Source organism: Gopherus evgoodei, chromosome 6 (genome assembly GCF_007399415.2).
Source record: "Gopherus evgoodei ecotype Sinaloan lineage chromosome 6, rGopEvg1_v1.p, whole genome shotgun sequence".
Taxonomy (NCBI): domain Eukaryota; kingdom Metazoa; phylum Chordata; order Testudines; family Testudinidae; genus Gopherus; species Gopherus evgoodei.
Genome location: NC_044327.1, coordinates 91,609,152 through 91,624,368, shown reverse-complemented (window position 1 = coordinate 91,624,368; position 15,217 = coordinate 91,609,152). Strand labels below are relative to the sequence as shown.

Below are 15,217 nucleotides of genomic sequence, written 5' to 3'. Positions count from 1 at the left end.
CACCCACTGATATCAGGACACTACACTGTAGGGACTGTTCCAGTCTAGCGCTCCCTTGTCCATCTGCCTATTTCCACAGCGGTCTGCATCTTCCATAGACTAGTCCTCCAGCCAGGTCACCTCTCAGTCCAGTCCCTTTCTGGGGTTAATAGAAAAGTCCAAAACAGAAAGGACCAGAGTCTAATGGTCTTTGTGCCAGACCCTTAGCCCCCATCTGGGACTCATAATTCTTGGTATCTTTTAATCCTGAGGCCTGTACTTCCTCTGTTGCTTGGAGAGAGGTAGGAGAACTCAGGCCCAACCTCTTTTCTGGGTTCCCACCCAGGATCCTTTGTTAGGCAGCTAAAGACTGTTCTGTCAATCCCGCACCAATTCTCTGGGCTGCTCCTATCTTTTTCCTGCTTGTCAGTGTCTTCCACAGCCCTTGCCCCAAGGATCTTATAATCTAAATTCCCAGTCCTTCAAAGAGCTCTGCACAGGCAGACCCCTGTGTCTGCACAAAGCCTCTTGCAGGATTGAGGCTTTAGGCAAGCAGTGACATATCAAGTGGAGGTGGAGAGGGATCCAATCAAATATAAACAATCTTAACATACATTTGCTATTATTATTAATATAAATAAATAGAGGTAACTCTGTGTTCTTCACTGACCCTAAAGGAATACATATTTGGATACAATAGGACCACCTGTTTTATGTATGAAATATATGCAATTATATTGTAAACAAACTTTGCTTCAAGAACATTTTTGGCTCTGCTGTGAAATAGCACAATGAGCCTTTGTTATGCTCTTAGCAGAGCTATTTATGTTTTACAAGTGACTTGCCTAAGAACTGATTCCTCTGATGTTCTTCTTCCACACACTCAAAATTTAAACTATATTGATAGAGATGTTTATATGAGCAGAAGTAATTAAAATTATCTAACAGACAAAGAATTCTTTGTCTAACAGTGGGTCTGAGTTGCAGACTTCACATTGACATCTGTATCAAAACTTTCCCCAACTTTGGAGGGCTGTTTAGCTCCAGGGCTTTGATTCAGTTGAAACGGAAAATACAATAAAAAGCTCTGCATAATTCACATCAATTACACTCATCTTCAGTTGAAATGAAAATGAGGCTCACAGTCTCTTAAGCAGAAAAAGGAGGTCACGGAACAAGAGGGAGATAATTGGATGCTGGGAGGAAAGGGATCCTATGGCAGAAGGGTTTATGAGCATCTGCCAGTGTCTCATGCAGGATCCTTGTAGTGCTGAATAAGGGGAGTGAGCTGCCAACAGCTTCACTTAAATATTCTTAATGCCACTAGAGTGAAGAAGTGCTTTCAAAAGGCCTCCTTCCAAAAATCCTTCCGTCACTACATAGGAGATGAAGGATGGGCTAATGGCTAAAGTTCAAGTGTTGGACTTGGCACATCTGGGTCCAAGGCTGTCCTCTGCCACAGAGCTTGTATGACCTTAGGCAAGTCACTTAGCTTCTCTGTGCCACAGTTTCCTATCTGTAAAATAGGAATAATAATACTTGCTTACCTTAAAAGGCTGTTTTGAGGATAAATACATTAAAGGATTGTGGGGTACTCAGTACTGTGGTAATAGGGGTAGGTAAGTACCTAAGAAAGATAGGAGACTCTCTCCCCACGTTCTTGCTGTAATGGAGCCTACTGAACAAAGACTGTAGGCTATACTTATGGGATGGGAGAATCCATTTTGAGAAGCAGTGACTCTGGAAAAGATCTGGGGGTTGTGCTGGATAATCAGTTGAACATGAGTTCCGACTGTGGCCAAAAGAGCTAATGTGATCCTGGGATGCTTAAACGGGAATGAGGAGTAGAGGTTATTTTACCTCTATATTTGGCAGTAGTGAAACTGCTCTTGGAATATTGCATTGTTCTGATGCCCACAATTCAAGAAAGATGTTGATAACTTGTAGAGAGTTCAGAGAAGAGCCGCAAAAATGATTAAAGGATTAGAAAACATGCCTTATAGCAATAGACTCAGGAGCTCAGTCTATTTAGCTTAACAAAGAAAAGGTTAAAGGGTTGTCAATCTAGCAGAGAAAGGTATAACATGATCCAGTGGCTGGAAGTTGAAGCTAGACAAATTCAGACTGGAAATAAAGCACAGATTTTTAATGGTGAGAGTAATAACCATTGTAACAATTTAACAACGGTCATGGTGAATTCTCCATCACTGACACTGTTTTAATCAATATTGGATGTTTTTCTAAAAGATCTATTCTAGGAATTATTTTGGGGGATTTCTATGGCCTATGCTATACAGGAGGTCAAACTAGATGATCAACAGGGGCCCCTCCTGGCCTTGGAATGTATGAATCTATGAAGCTTCTTCATGTGAGTCATGTTCTTTCCTTTTTGTGGCATTATAGTGTATAATTATTATTTTATTATTAGTAATAGTATTTTATGTATTTATACATCACCAAGATTGTGCATCGTGCTTTACAGGAGGATTCATTCTAATGGGTTGGTTGTGCCCATTCTTATGTAACTGTACAAGGTGGAGGGGAGAGTGTAAGAAGTGTTCCTTCATCTCTCACCAACCTGTGCAGAGGCTGGGTGCCATGCAGGTGTGGAGCACCAGCTTTGTTCCCTGCTATTGCCCCATGGGTACTGGCTGTCTAAAAAAAGGTGGGGTAAAGTGAGTTAATGACCTTGCCTCCCTCCACGCCAGTCCACAGGCATGAATGGAATCCTAGAAGCTCTAGGAAGAATTCTGAGTCAGACGGCCTGATTTTTAGAGGTGCTGAATACCTGCAGCTCTCAATGACTTCAGCTGTAGTTATCAGTGCTGCTCATTGCTAAAAATCAGGTTCTGTATTTCTTTTGTGCACTCCCACCCACACCATTTCCAAGACAGGACATAACTTAAAGCCACAATCTGGTCTTCAGTTCAACATCACTCAAAAATGGGGGATGACAGACACCAGTTGTGGGGTGTATGTGCCGCGCACAGTACATAACCAAATTAATTGAATAACATTGTTGGTTCTCTATGCTTATGAGCTTGTTCTTTGACATAATAAATAATTTGAGAATTGATTTATCTATGAAAAAAAGACCGCTGGCCCAGGCCTCTGAGTTGAGCATTGTTACTACTTTGCTGATAGATAATGTTCTGCTGTTTCTTCCAGAAACCACTGAGGGGCAGCAGGTTTTCACAAATAAAATATTATTTTCATCTTTTTCATAAGTAAGAAAATGTTGAATTGTGACTGACAGACTTAATTGTTTTAATGAATTTTGTGTATCAGCTCAGAAGCGTATAACAAATATGCCATTGTAGGGAGACTCTATAGGAACTGTACATTGTATTTACTATTTATATAGTATCATCGGTGTTCATGCAATCTATAGACAAGTAAAAACTGGAAGTATCTTTTCAAGATGTATGTGTAAAGCACCCCTGAATGGCCAGAGGTGTGGTAAGATACAGCACCTGAGTAAATTGATCAGCTCCCAAACAACAACTAGGTATTACATTTGGTTATGAAGCCAGGCTATTAGGAGACAAGAATAAGAAAAGCGTTGATTTATTAACCTGCAACTAGCCAGATGTATAATGGAATAGGATGCTACCCACACATCTCTTTATGTTTTAGATAAATAATTGATTTGTTAATGACTCATTTTATTAGACCAGATATTGTTCCAGATAATTAAACCAAACCATGAATGCATACACAAGTACATATTAGGGAACACCAGTACACCCTGTTCTTAATGTTCTTGCTATAGTTAATGTAGCTATACCTGTATAACCTGATTCTCCACTGCCTTGTATCTGTATAGTCTTTTACACCTGTGAAAAGTAGACTGACATAGAGTACAGGAGTGGAGAATTCTGGTTTATGTGCCTTTTACATTTACTTTACCAAGTAATAAATAACTATATAAGATGCAAGGCAGCAGAGAATCAGACACATGATTTTTTACTTTTATTTGCAAAATTAAAATAGTTAATCAGTTTTGCCCTACAGCTGAGGGTTTTCTGTTTGGTTCATTCATTAAGGTGAAAAAAACATGGGCCAGATCCTTGTCTGGTCAAGCTGTTTTCTGCACAGGGCCCAAGGAGTGGTGCATTGGGCATTATGACACATATGCCTTCTCTTTCCCTATATAGAGCCGTGACCATCTGCCTGATAAAATTTTTCAGCATTGCCTCAGGGCTGCTCTAAATTACATGAGCTGGTAACAGCCTACTAGCCTACTAGCCTACTAGCCCAAGATGATTGGAGTGCAAGGTGTTCTGACCATACTCTTAGACCTTTGGAATACCACCTATTCAAAGGGATGGGGAGGAACAGGTGATATAGGTCCAGCTGTGCCAGTTTTGTGCCACATGGAGATTTCTCTGTATAAGGGGAATAGTAATAAAGAATAAAATTGTCAGACACATGGAAGAACATAAATTGTTGGGCAAAAGTCAACATGGTTTCTGTAAAGGGAAATCATGTCTTACTAATCTATTAGAGTTCTTTGAAGGGGTCAACAAACATGTGGACAAGGGGGATCCAGTGGACATAGTGTACTTAGATTTCCAGAAAGCCTTTGACAAGGTCCCTCACCAAAGGCTCTTACATAAATTAAGTTGTCATAGGATAAGAGGGAAGATCCTTTCATGAATTGAGAACTGTTTAAAAGACAGGGAACAAAGGGTAGGAATAAACCGTAAATTTTCAGAATGGAGAGGGGTAAGTAGTGGTGTTCCCCAAGGGTCAGTTCTAGGACCAATCCTATTCAACTTATTCATAAATGATCTTGCGGAAGGGGTAAACAGCGAGGTGGCAAAGTTTGCAGATGATACTAAACTGCTCAAGATATTTAAGACCAAAGCAGACTGTGAAGAACTTCAAAAAGATCTCACAAAACTAAGTGATTGGGCAACAAAATGGCAAATGAAATTTAATGTGGATAAATGTAAAGTAATGCACATTGGAAAAAAATAACCCCAACTATACATACAATATGATGGGGGCTAATTTAACTACAACTAATCAGGAAAGAGATCTTGGAGTCTTCGTGGATAATTCTCCGAAGACATCCATGTAGTGTGCAGCGGCATTCAAAAAAGCAAACAGGATGTTAGAAATCATTAAAAAGGAATAAAGAATAAGACTGAGAATATATTATTGCCCTTATATAAATCCATGGTATGCCCACATCTTGAATACTGCATACAAATGTGGTCTCCTCATCTCAAAAAAGATATACTGGCAATAGAAAAGGTTCAGAGAAGGGCAACTAAAATGATTAGCTTGGAAAAAAGAAGACTAAGGGGGGATATAATAGAGGTTTATAAAATCATGAGTAAGGAATAAGGAAAAGTTACTTACTTGTTCCCATAATATAAGAACCAAGGGCTACCAAATGAAATTAATGGGCAGCAGGTTTAAAATGAATAAAAGGAAGTTCTTCTTCACACAGCACACAGTCAACCTGTGGAACTCCTTGCCTGAGGAGGTTGTGAAGGCTAGGACTATAACAGGGTTTAAAAGACAACTAGATAAATTCATGGAGATTAAGTCCATTAATGGTGATTAGCCAGGAGAGGTAAGGAATGGTGTCCCTAGCCTCTGTTTGTCATGGGGTGGAGATGCAGGTCAGGTTCACTTCTCTGGGGCACCTAGCATTGGCCACTGTCAGCAGACAGGATACTGGGCTGGATGTACCTTTGGTCTGACAGTATGGCCATTTTTATGTTTCTTATGGGAATCTTTAGATGACTCTTTAAGTCACCTTTCTGTCCCATTTGTGATGCCATAACAGCGCAAAGGATCAAATCCATTCATCTCAAACAAGCAAAAGTTAATTGTCTCTCCAGTCAATAATGTGAATATTAACCTACATAATAATATTCCAGAAATGTCATTCTGTGTGTGTGTCACTCTGAAGCCTATTATGTCTTTAGAGTTAGTGTGAAGCAATGGAAACAGCTGCAAGGGTGGTTGAGGGCTCTTTTTGTTCAGAATATCACCATGTTGAATCATCACTGGGTTTCATAGTCTGTTACTATCCAATTTTTCCGCTCTCAGCCATTTTCATTTACAAAGTACAACCATCCAACGTACAGCTACAGCAAGGCATGTATCTATGCCATGCTGAGTGTCCTGGACCATTGTGATATCAGATAACTTACCCAATCACCGCCCTTATTCTACAGCTAATTTGAATGCAACAGGTTCATTAGTTGTCTGAGGAACACTGCACAGATGGTAGATTACTTGGCCCAACTGCCAGATCTGTGGGCCCAGCTGCCAGCCACACAAATCAACACATATGTCCCAGCACAATCCCCTTAGACACAAATCAACACAACCATCCACACTATATAATCAGCACACAGGACAGACTCAAACACAGCTACCCTCTCACCAGAACACTTACCTCTCTCATTCACCAGCTGTATAGATCATTACAAATCTCCCAGCACAATTCCCCCCCAACCCCCAGACAACAACATAGCATACAGAATAATCCCAAATATACATAGTCTTGGAACCAGCAGAACCAGTCATACTAAATATTTAGATGTAGTCAATGATAATAATAATGTGGAACAATAATAGCACGTATGAAATTAGAATCCTAACACACATAAAGTCATAAAGAAAGGTAGAAGCAGCTTTAAAGAAAATGGTCTTGATTGACTCTGTAGCTCCAGGGGCAGTAATGCCAGGAGATTAGGGAGAAATTCCAGTTTCATGACTCTCCGCAGAAAACATACATCACTGCATTCTTACCTCATCACTTTAATTCTGTCCCTTTGTGTGTATGCAGTATGGTACAGTGTTTAATTGTATGATTACATGTTATTTTTTCCACAGGATTCAGTGCACACAGTGAATTCACAAGGGAAGAGAATTAAGGTTATTTGGGCAACCCCTAAATCTTGCATCTCCTGACTTTCAAGTGCTTGAATTTGCAACCTAAATAATGTTATTTTAGTGTAGTTCTTGTTTTATTTGTTACTTAGTTACCTATTGTTAAAAGGTCTTTCATTTCATGTTTTTCCCATTGTCCTCATCTTTATAATTAAAATCTATTTTTTATAGTGAGCCTGATTGACATATTTCGTCTTGTGGGTTTTTTTTGAGAAGTGCTGACTTGACCATGTGCTTTTTCTGACGCAGGCAAAATGAGGAGAAAGTAATAACCAAAGGCTTCATGGTTTGGGAATAAGTTACCTATGACAGGTTCCTTTCAGAGTAAAAATACATAAGTGATTGTTTTCAAATGAAACCTTTTTAATTAAAAAATGTTTATAATTACTCTGCCTGCCTGCATATGCAAACATGAAAAGCAGTTTGAAATTCATTTTCTTCCCTTTGGTAACCATATAAAAACACAAGGAGGCAGTGTTGGCATATGTTTTAAAAAGCCTTGTGGCTGAAAAGAATAATGCTATTCAATTTATTGGAAAAAACAGTTTGTGTGGAAATCATGTGATCTCTTAATGTGGACTTTCAGGAAGCTATATACAAGTGATAATTCTGAAGAAATCCTTTTTTATATTTAAAAAATGTACTAATTACTGCACAGATAAATGAAAGTAAACTGAAAGTTTGGATCAGGGTTCTCATCAGGGTTGCCAACTTTCTATTTGCACAAAACCGAAAACACTTGGCCTGCTCCTCCTCCAAGGCCCCGCCCCTGCCCTGACCGTTCTCTCAGGCCCCAAACCCACTCACTCCATTCCCCTCCTCCCTGTCACTCGCTCTCCCGACCCTCACTAACTTGCTCATTTTCACTGGGGTGGGGCAGGGGGTTGAAGGGCAGGGAGGTGAGGGCTCCAGCTGGGGGTGCGGGCTCTGGAGTGGGGCTGGGGCTGAGGGGTTTGGTGTGCTGGAGGGGACTCTGGGCTGGGGCTAGGGGTTTGGGTGCAGAGGGCGTGAGGGTTCTGTCTGGGAGTGCAGACTCCGAGGTGGGGCTGAGGTGCACCATTAATGCCAGAAGCTTCGGTCCCATATAGATATGAATCAACACACTTGCATTGAGGTTTTGGCCTCACAACATTTAGTGTCTTTCTTGTTTGCAGCTTCCTTCTTTGTTTGAGCTCTAGGCTCTTCTTCCTTGAGCTTTCACATGTACAGATTGTGATTTATTGAAAACTGTGTTACAATTGTGATCTCTCACTTTAAATTCGGGGGAGGGTGTTTCTTGGTCATGCTTGCAGACTCAAAAGCTCTGTAGGAAGCATGTAATCAGTCTGCAGCCATCCACAGGGCCGCCCAGAGGATTCAGGGGACCTGGGGTCCCCACCGCTGAATTACCGCCAAAGACCCAGCTCTTTGGTGGCGGGTCCTGGGGCAGAAGGACCCACTGCAGCTGAATTATCGCCAAAGACCCAGAGCGGGAGAAGCTCCAGGGGCCCCGGACCCCCCGAGAGTTTTCTGGGGCCCCTGGAGCGAGTGAAGGACCCTGCTCCAGGGGCCCCGAAAAACTGCAGGGCCCAGAGCCTGGGACAAATTGCCCCACTTGCCCTCCACGGGTGGCCCTGGCCATCCAGCCTAAAGTAAAGTGAGTTGTACCTCTCTTTTTTTAGGGAGCAGCCTACTTTTTTTTTCTATTTTGGGGTTCTTGTGTGTTGTTCTGAATTCTAATAAATAAAGTAGTGTTTTGCTGCAACCTTCTAGCAAGTGTATTTATGTTTTTAATCTAACTTCGCTGTGTGTTTTCTATGGATATAGAAAGCTTCTCTAATTATTTGTTTTGCAGCAGTACCCACATTGGCCTTGATGCTTTCCATGCACATAAGAAAAGGCAGTTCCTTGCCACTAAGACACAATTCTATAGACTGAGTCATGCTGGCAGACACGTATGCCTGTGCAGATTCTCACTGAAGTCAGTGGGGCTCTGCCCAGGCACAAAAGTTTGGTCACACGGATTCAATTGCAGCACCCAACCCTGAGAGAATGTGTGGTGAATGCTGTTGGATTATTTCCTAGATAACTGAGTCTTACCTTAGAGTGCATACTCCATCATTAGTCGTTATTGGCTGGGATGCAAAGATGTCACTCCAATCTGTCAGCTCCCCAAGATTCAAAAGGGACTCTGATATGTTTGACCAATATATAGATTTCAACATTGTTGGAGTTGGCAATGAAAAGTTCTATGAGGCTAAGGCTTGCTTTACCCAACACCAGGATTTTTTCCAAGTCAGTATGACTCCTGAGCAGGTAGAGTTCCAGGGGCATGATCAAAGATTTTCTGGTATGACTGCTTCATGGTACTGCCAGTCCAAATTGGCCGTAAGGACAACATAAAAAGCCCAGGGAGGAGCTCTTGGTAGAGTAGTTGCTGCCAGGATGCCCTTATGTCATACCAAACTGACTGTGTTTTTTGGTCCTCTAGCCAGTTTGCAGCTCTTGTAAATCAGAGTGCCTCTTAGGCAGTTCTGACTTCAACCAGGGGAAAGAACCTTGTACAGAGCCTGTGAATCAGGGGTAGGCAACCTATGGCACGCATGCTGAAGGCGGTACGTGGGCTGATTTTCAGTGGCCCTCACACTGCCCGGGTCCTGGCCACTGGTCCAGGGGGCTCTGTATTTTAATTTAATTTTAAATGAAACTTCTTAAACATTTTAAAAACCTTATTTACTTTACATACAACAATAGTTTAGTTATATGTTATAGACTTATAGAAAGAGACCTTCTAAAAATGTTAAAATGTATTACTGGCACGCAAAACCTTATATTAGAGTGAATAAATGAAGACTCGGCACACCACTTCTGAAAGGTTGCCGACCCCTGCTATAAATGGATCAAGAGAGTGTAAAAGTTGTTTTAAGCCACCACTTGCACATGCACCTAACTTGTGCTGTGTACACTTTGACTGTAGCCAAAGATATGGCCCATATTATTTCTGAGGGCTTGGCTACACTGGAGAGTTACAGTGCTGGTGGTGGCTTTACAGCGCTGTAACTTACTCCCCATCCACACTGGCAATGCACATACAGCGCTGTATCTCCCTGGCTACAGCGCTGGCTGTACTCCATCTCAGCCTGGGGAATAATGACTATACCGCTGCTCTTGCAGCGCTGGGGTGCCAGTGTAAACAGTGATTAATCTTACTACGCTGTAACTGACCTCCGGAACCTTCCCATAATGCTTTAAGTAAAGATAACACTCTTTGATTTGTTGTGATGCCCCTCTTTGTTTTGTTGTGAACTCGGGGCTCCTGGAGCTGCTTATCTAAAAAACAAACACAGCTACTATTTGCTCCAGCAGAGGCAGGCAAGGGGGATGAACGTCCACAGCTAGTGTTTGCTTGAGGAGAGAAGCAGCCCGGAGAGGGGGATGGGGGGTCCATTTTGGAACAGCTGCTTATCTGGTCTGAAGGCTATTTGCATTTAGTCAATATGAGAGGGGTGGGGTAACTTTTAAAAATGATTGAAGGTTGGTGTTATCTTCAAGTCCTTAGAACTTGCAAGGCAGAGAGCTGACACAGTGTCAGCTCCAAAAATCCACTCTCTGTCTCCCCCACGCTCTGTCACATGCCACCCCACCCCACTCTTTTGAAAAGCACGTTGCAACCACTTGAACACTGGGATAGCTGCCCATAATGCACCACTCCCAACACTGCTGCAAATATGGCCACACTGCAGCGCTGGTAGCTGCATGTGTAGCCAAACTCTAAGTTCTTATGTCCTCTTGGTTTCTGGAGGAAGCCTGTCAGCAGGCTTAATATGAGAGTTTGCAGTGTGGTGAAAATATCTAAATATAGGCTTTTAAGTAATCTGCATAAAAACTGTTTGGATATTTTCTTCATTTGTCTGCATCTATCTTAAAAACAAAATCCCTGTACAGCAGCTATTTCAACCTGTTGAAAAACATGCTGAAGGCAGGCCAGTTTCTCTGCAGATTCTTATTGCCAGGTATATGTGGTGCTCAAAGTAGCACCTGAAATTCTCCACTAAAAAGGTATTGTGAGGCCATGGCTACACTGGCACTTTACAGCGCTGCAACTTTCACACTCAAGGGTGTGCAACCCCCCCGCCCCCCAGCGCTGCAAGATACAGCGCTGTAACACCTCAGTGTAAACAGTGCCGCAGTGCTGGAAGCACAGCTCCCAGCGCTGCAAGTTACACCCGTAGAGGATGTGGAGTACGTGCAGCACTGGGAGAGCTCTCTACCAGCGCTGGCGCGGCGACCACACTCGCACTTCAAAACGAAGTTTCAAGTGTAGCCATACCCTCAGTTGTAGTCTGGTAACAAGATTGTGACTAATCTGATGAAAAGCTTTTTTTCCAGCTACTCATTCCATGGAAACTCAGGTGTCATTTGTGAAGCGCTGTTTTCCTGGTGGTAGTGGTTTAGTTTGCAGAATGCACGTAATGAGTCTGTAGTGACTCATTCAACTTTCATCATATTTTACAATGATAAATTGGTGTTAGGGCTGCATTCGAAATTGTTTCTGAAGATGATGATGAACTTTGTCTTAATGAGCCTTAATCATCCTGCCAACATTTCTCCTGGGCTTGCATGCACTCATCCCTATGAGCCCCTTCTCCACAAGTTCAATATCAAAATGTCCTGGGTTTCTTTTGTTTTTTTTAAATCTGGAGAGGTGTAAAAGTTCCTTTTGTTCCTTCTGACATTAACTCATAGAGCTTTGTTACATGACCAAGAAGTCCATTGCTAAATGGCTCTCTGATTGCCGCTCTCACTCTTATGGTCTGCTGAGCCTGTTGCTCAAAGGTTATTTAAAGGCATATTTCATTCAGAGGAGAGGCTTTGGCGTCAACCTCATTTGTTTTGGTACAGAGGGTTTCAAAACAGCTGTACAGGCTCCTCGCACATTTCCAAAACAATACTGTTTGGGGATTTGGAATCCAGAGAGAAATCTGGTTTAATTTTGGGGGGGGACTGCAGAATCCAATTTCTAACTAGGTTTATCCAAATTTTCCTGCCCCTTGAGTTTTCTATTTGGGGATCTCTCTACTTGAGTCATATTGTAAAAGCTTTCCATGGAGGTATTTTACTCCCCCCAAACACAGGAAATTTTCAGAAGTGTTATCTACTGGGGGGGCTTCAGTCTGAGTGCCACCAAGCTTGAAATAATTCTGGGGTTTCAGGCTAGGCACCCCAAATCAGGGCACTTTTGAAAATTCTGATCATGGCTTACTGGAGGTATGTTATCTCTTCATTATAATTAAAAAAAATCTTAGTTTATCTGGTTTTAGGCATGCTGGGTTAATACCATTACTACTTCTGCCTATTGCAGTTTGACATTTTAATTTTGGGAGACTGGAGTAAAATAAATTTGCTTATAATTTTTGTTCTCCAAACATTCAATTACTCCTTTTACACCATCATATTACCAAATCACAGCACTAAGCAAACCCTAATGGTAGCTTCATTATTAATATATCAACTCTCCCTACCTTGTGTTAAATGAATTTCCAAAGTAGTTTTATAGAAATGTGATTTATTCTCAAGATTTGACACCTAATTTGCAATCAAATTCTGTCTGCATTTAGCGTCTTCCATTACATGTAAACTGATAATGGACATCTGTCTTCACAAGTTATTTCATGTGACGCAAGCACCTTTGGAAATTCTCCATACATATTTCAGGCTAATACTTAAGCCACTATATTGGATTTGAACTTCTGTTTCTTAAAAAGCTCCTTCAGCTGTTGTTCAGTTGTTGCTTCTTTCTGCTGCATCAGCTCTGCAGCTCCTTTAGTCACTCCCCAGTTATCTGGTTTTGACATTGAAGGACAGTATGGCCTGCCTGAAGCAGGCATCAGATTCTCCCAGTACTCTTTTCTTGCCCTAAAAATAAAGAATAATGTTTAATATTTTTAATGGATGAATCTGACAAAATGTTACAACAGTCTAAAATATTTTAATAACTAGATCAAAACACTCAGTGGATTTAGTTCATTTGTATACGTTTTAGCTCAACAAGAGGTCTGGATACAGGAAGAGATTTATGAAGATTGGCTACGTTTAAAAAAAAAGTGCATTCCACTCTTTTAAAGCAACATTTTAAGCCACTCACCAAATAGGTATTATTAGCATGGTAGTCTATATTAATTCTATCTTAAAAATTGCTATGAATTACTTTCATGTTAATTCAAACCAAAACATATTACAATTCCTTCATTTTAAGGGGTCTCTAGTTTTATGGTCCCAAAACCACTGCAGATGCATTGAATTGTATTAAATACCAACAAATGGGGAGGGGGGAAGTACAAATGTCAAGACCAATCCTGGTCAAAGTAATCTGTGAAGTCCCATTGGGCTAATGAAGTAAAGATCATTACAGTGTAAGAATGTAATTCTTTTAACATGCATTAGGCAGTTGTGACATCTCACTCCATATTCTTTATGAAAATATGCTTATGATATGACATAAGAGATGTACTTTATGCAAGATGGGTCTTTTAAGATATCATTGGAAAGGTTATAATTTATTGAATGTGATGATACAGGCATACACATTGGATAATTTCTGTCTCTGAAGTTAGGAATATTGACCATGTATCTGTATTTCAACTATGCTACTTTGGGTGACGCTCATTGCTAGCATTTCAGGTACAACAATGGAAAAGCCAGATGGGGATGGCCCATCAGTGAGGACGATGGACTATGAAAAGGCTGGGCCTTCCTGCGGACACTCCTGCCACTGACTCAAGGACGTGGTGATACTACAGAGTCAAGTGGTCTTGTCACCTGATACTAACATTATCTGGAACTTCTTGTGACTTTCCATTGGAAGGGAAGGAGGGTCAAGTTTGAGAAACAAAGGATTCCTGCCTTATGTAAATCCTATTGGGCGAGGGGAGACAGGCAAATGGGACTCTTACTCTCCATGGCCAGTCTGCTGAAGAAGAAAGATTGCTAACGCCACCTGAAGGCAAGGTAAGGGAGGAGTCCAGACTGACACAGAGGTCCAGTCTGAAAAGAAATATAACTGGAACGCTGAACCACAGAAACTTTGCAACCCACCTAAAATAACATTTAGGGTAAGAAATTACATTTTGTACCTTGTTTCTTAAGTATATTGAGCTTAACTTGCATATTTTGTTTTATTTGGTCAGTAACCTGCTTTGTTCTGTCTGTTCTCTTATATTCACTTAAAATTCACTTTATTAACTACAAAAATCTTATTGCTTGTTTATAATATACCCTAATGTACGTAATTTCTAACTGGGAGGGCAAGAAGTTGTGCATATCTCCCCCCACACTAAGGGAGGGGGTGAATTTCATAAAACCTTTGGGTTTGTGCCCCTTTAAAGGGAGTGGTCAGTGCTGAGGCGAGCCTCTGAATCTTTCCAGAGCGGATCTCTGTCTCTCTGTGCAGCTAGGTGTGGCCCTGCTTGTGTGCTTGGCTGGAAGAGGCTTGTGAGCCTAACCCAGCAAGGTAAGGTAAAGGGGACCCAGGCTCGCAGAACAGGCTGATTAACTGAGCCTTCCCTGTTCAAATCCCACCACATCAGGTGGTATCCCAGAAGGGGGATCCAACCCATCACAGCAGTCATTTCAGTTTGTAAAAATTCTGAATGTCAAGTGTGTACCAATCTTCAAGGTAATATGGGACTACTAACCCCCCATCATCCATTTGTACTGGTGGAAAGGAGGAAGAAATGGAAGAGCAGCACATGCATTCATTATGTTTTCTCCATTATGGAGTTAGTATAGTACCTTATACTACTTGTACTTAAGACCCATTAGTGTCCACATTTTGTCCACATGACCACATTTTGTTTTAGCCTATAGAAGGCTAGAAGCAGAGGTGGCTCCAGGCACCAGCACTCCAAGCATGTGCCTGAGGCGGCAAACCCCTGGGGGCGCTCTGCTGGTCACCGGTAGGGCGGCAGGCAAGATGCCTTCGGCAGCTTATCTGCAGAGGGTCCGCTGGTCCCGTGGCTTCAGCAGACCTCCCACGGGCACGCCTGCGGGAGGTCCGCCAAAGCTGCGGGTCTAGCGGACTCTCTGTGCTTGGGGCGGCAAAATGTCTAGAGCCGCCCCTGGCTAGAAGAGGTTCCTGGGTTTTAACTCATGGCTACCAACTAATTTAGTCTGACCTTAGGTCAGCGTACCAGGGCTAAGCTTCTTGGGGGAGGAACAAGTCTCCTTGCAAACATTATACAAGAAGGACATTTAAAAAAAAATGTCCATGTCATAGTATTATATTACAAATGTAGGTCTAAGTCTTAAGACACTGCCCACAACTCACTTCAACTTCAGTGGG

General features: G+C 41.8%; 1 pseudogene; it reads right to left on the bottom strand.

The window, feature by feature from the left end:
• Positions 1-12,422: 12,422 nt before the first annotated feature.
• The window catches only part of LOC115653271, a 30,697-nt pseudogene continuing 27,902 nt past the window's right edge, over positions 12,423-15,217 (bottom strand).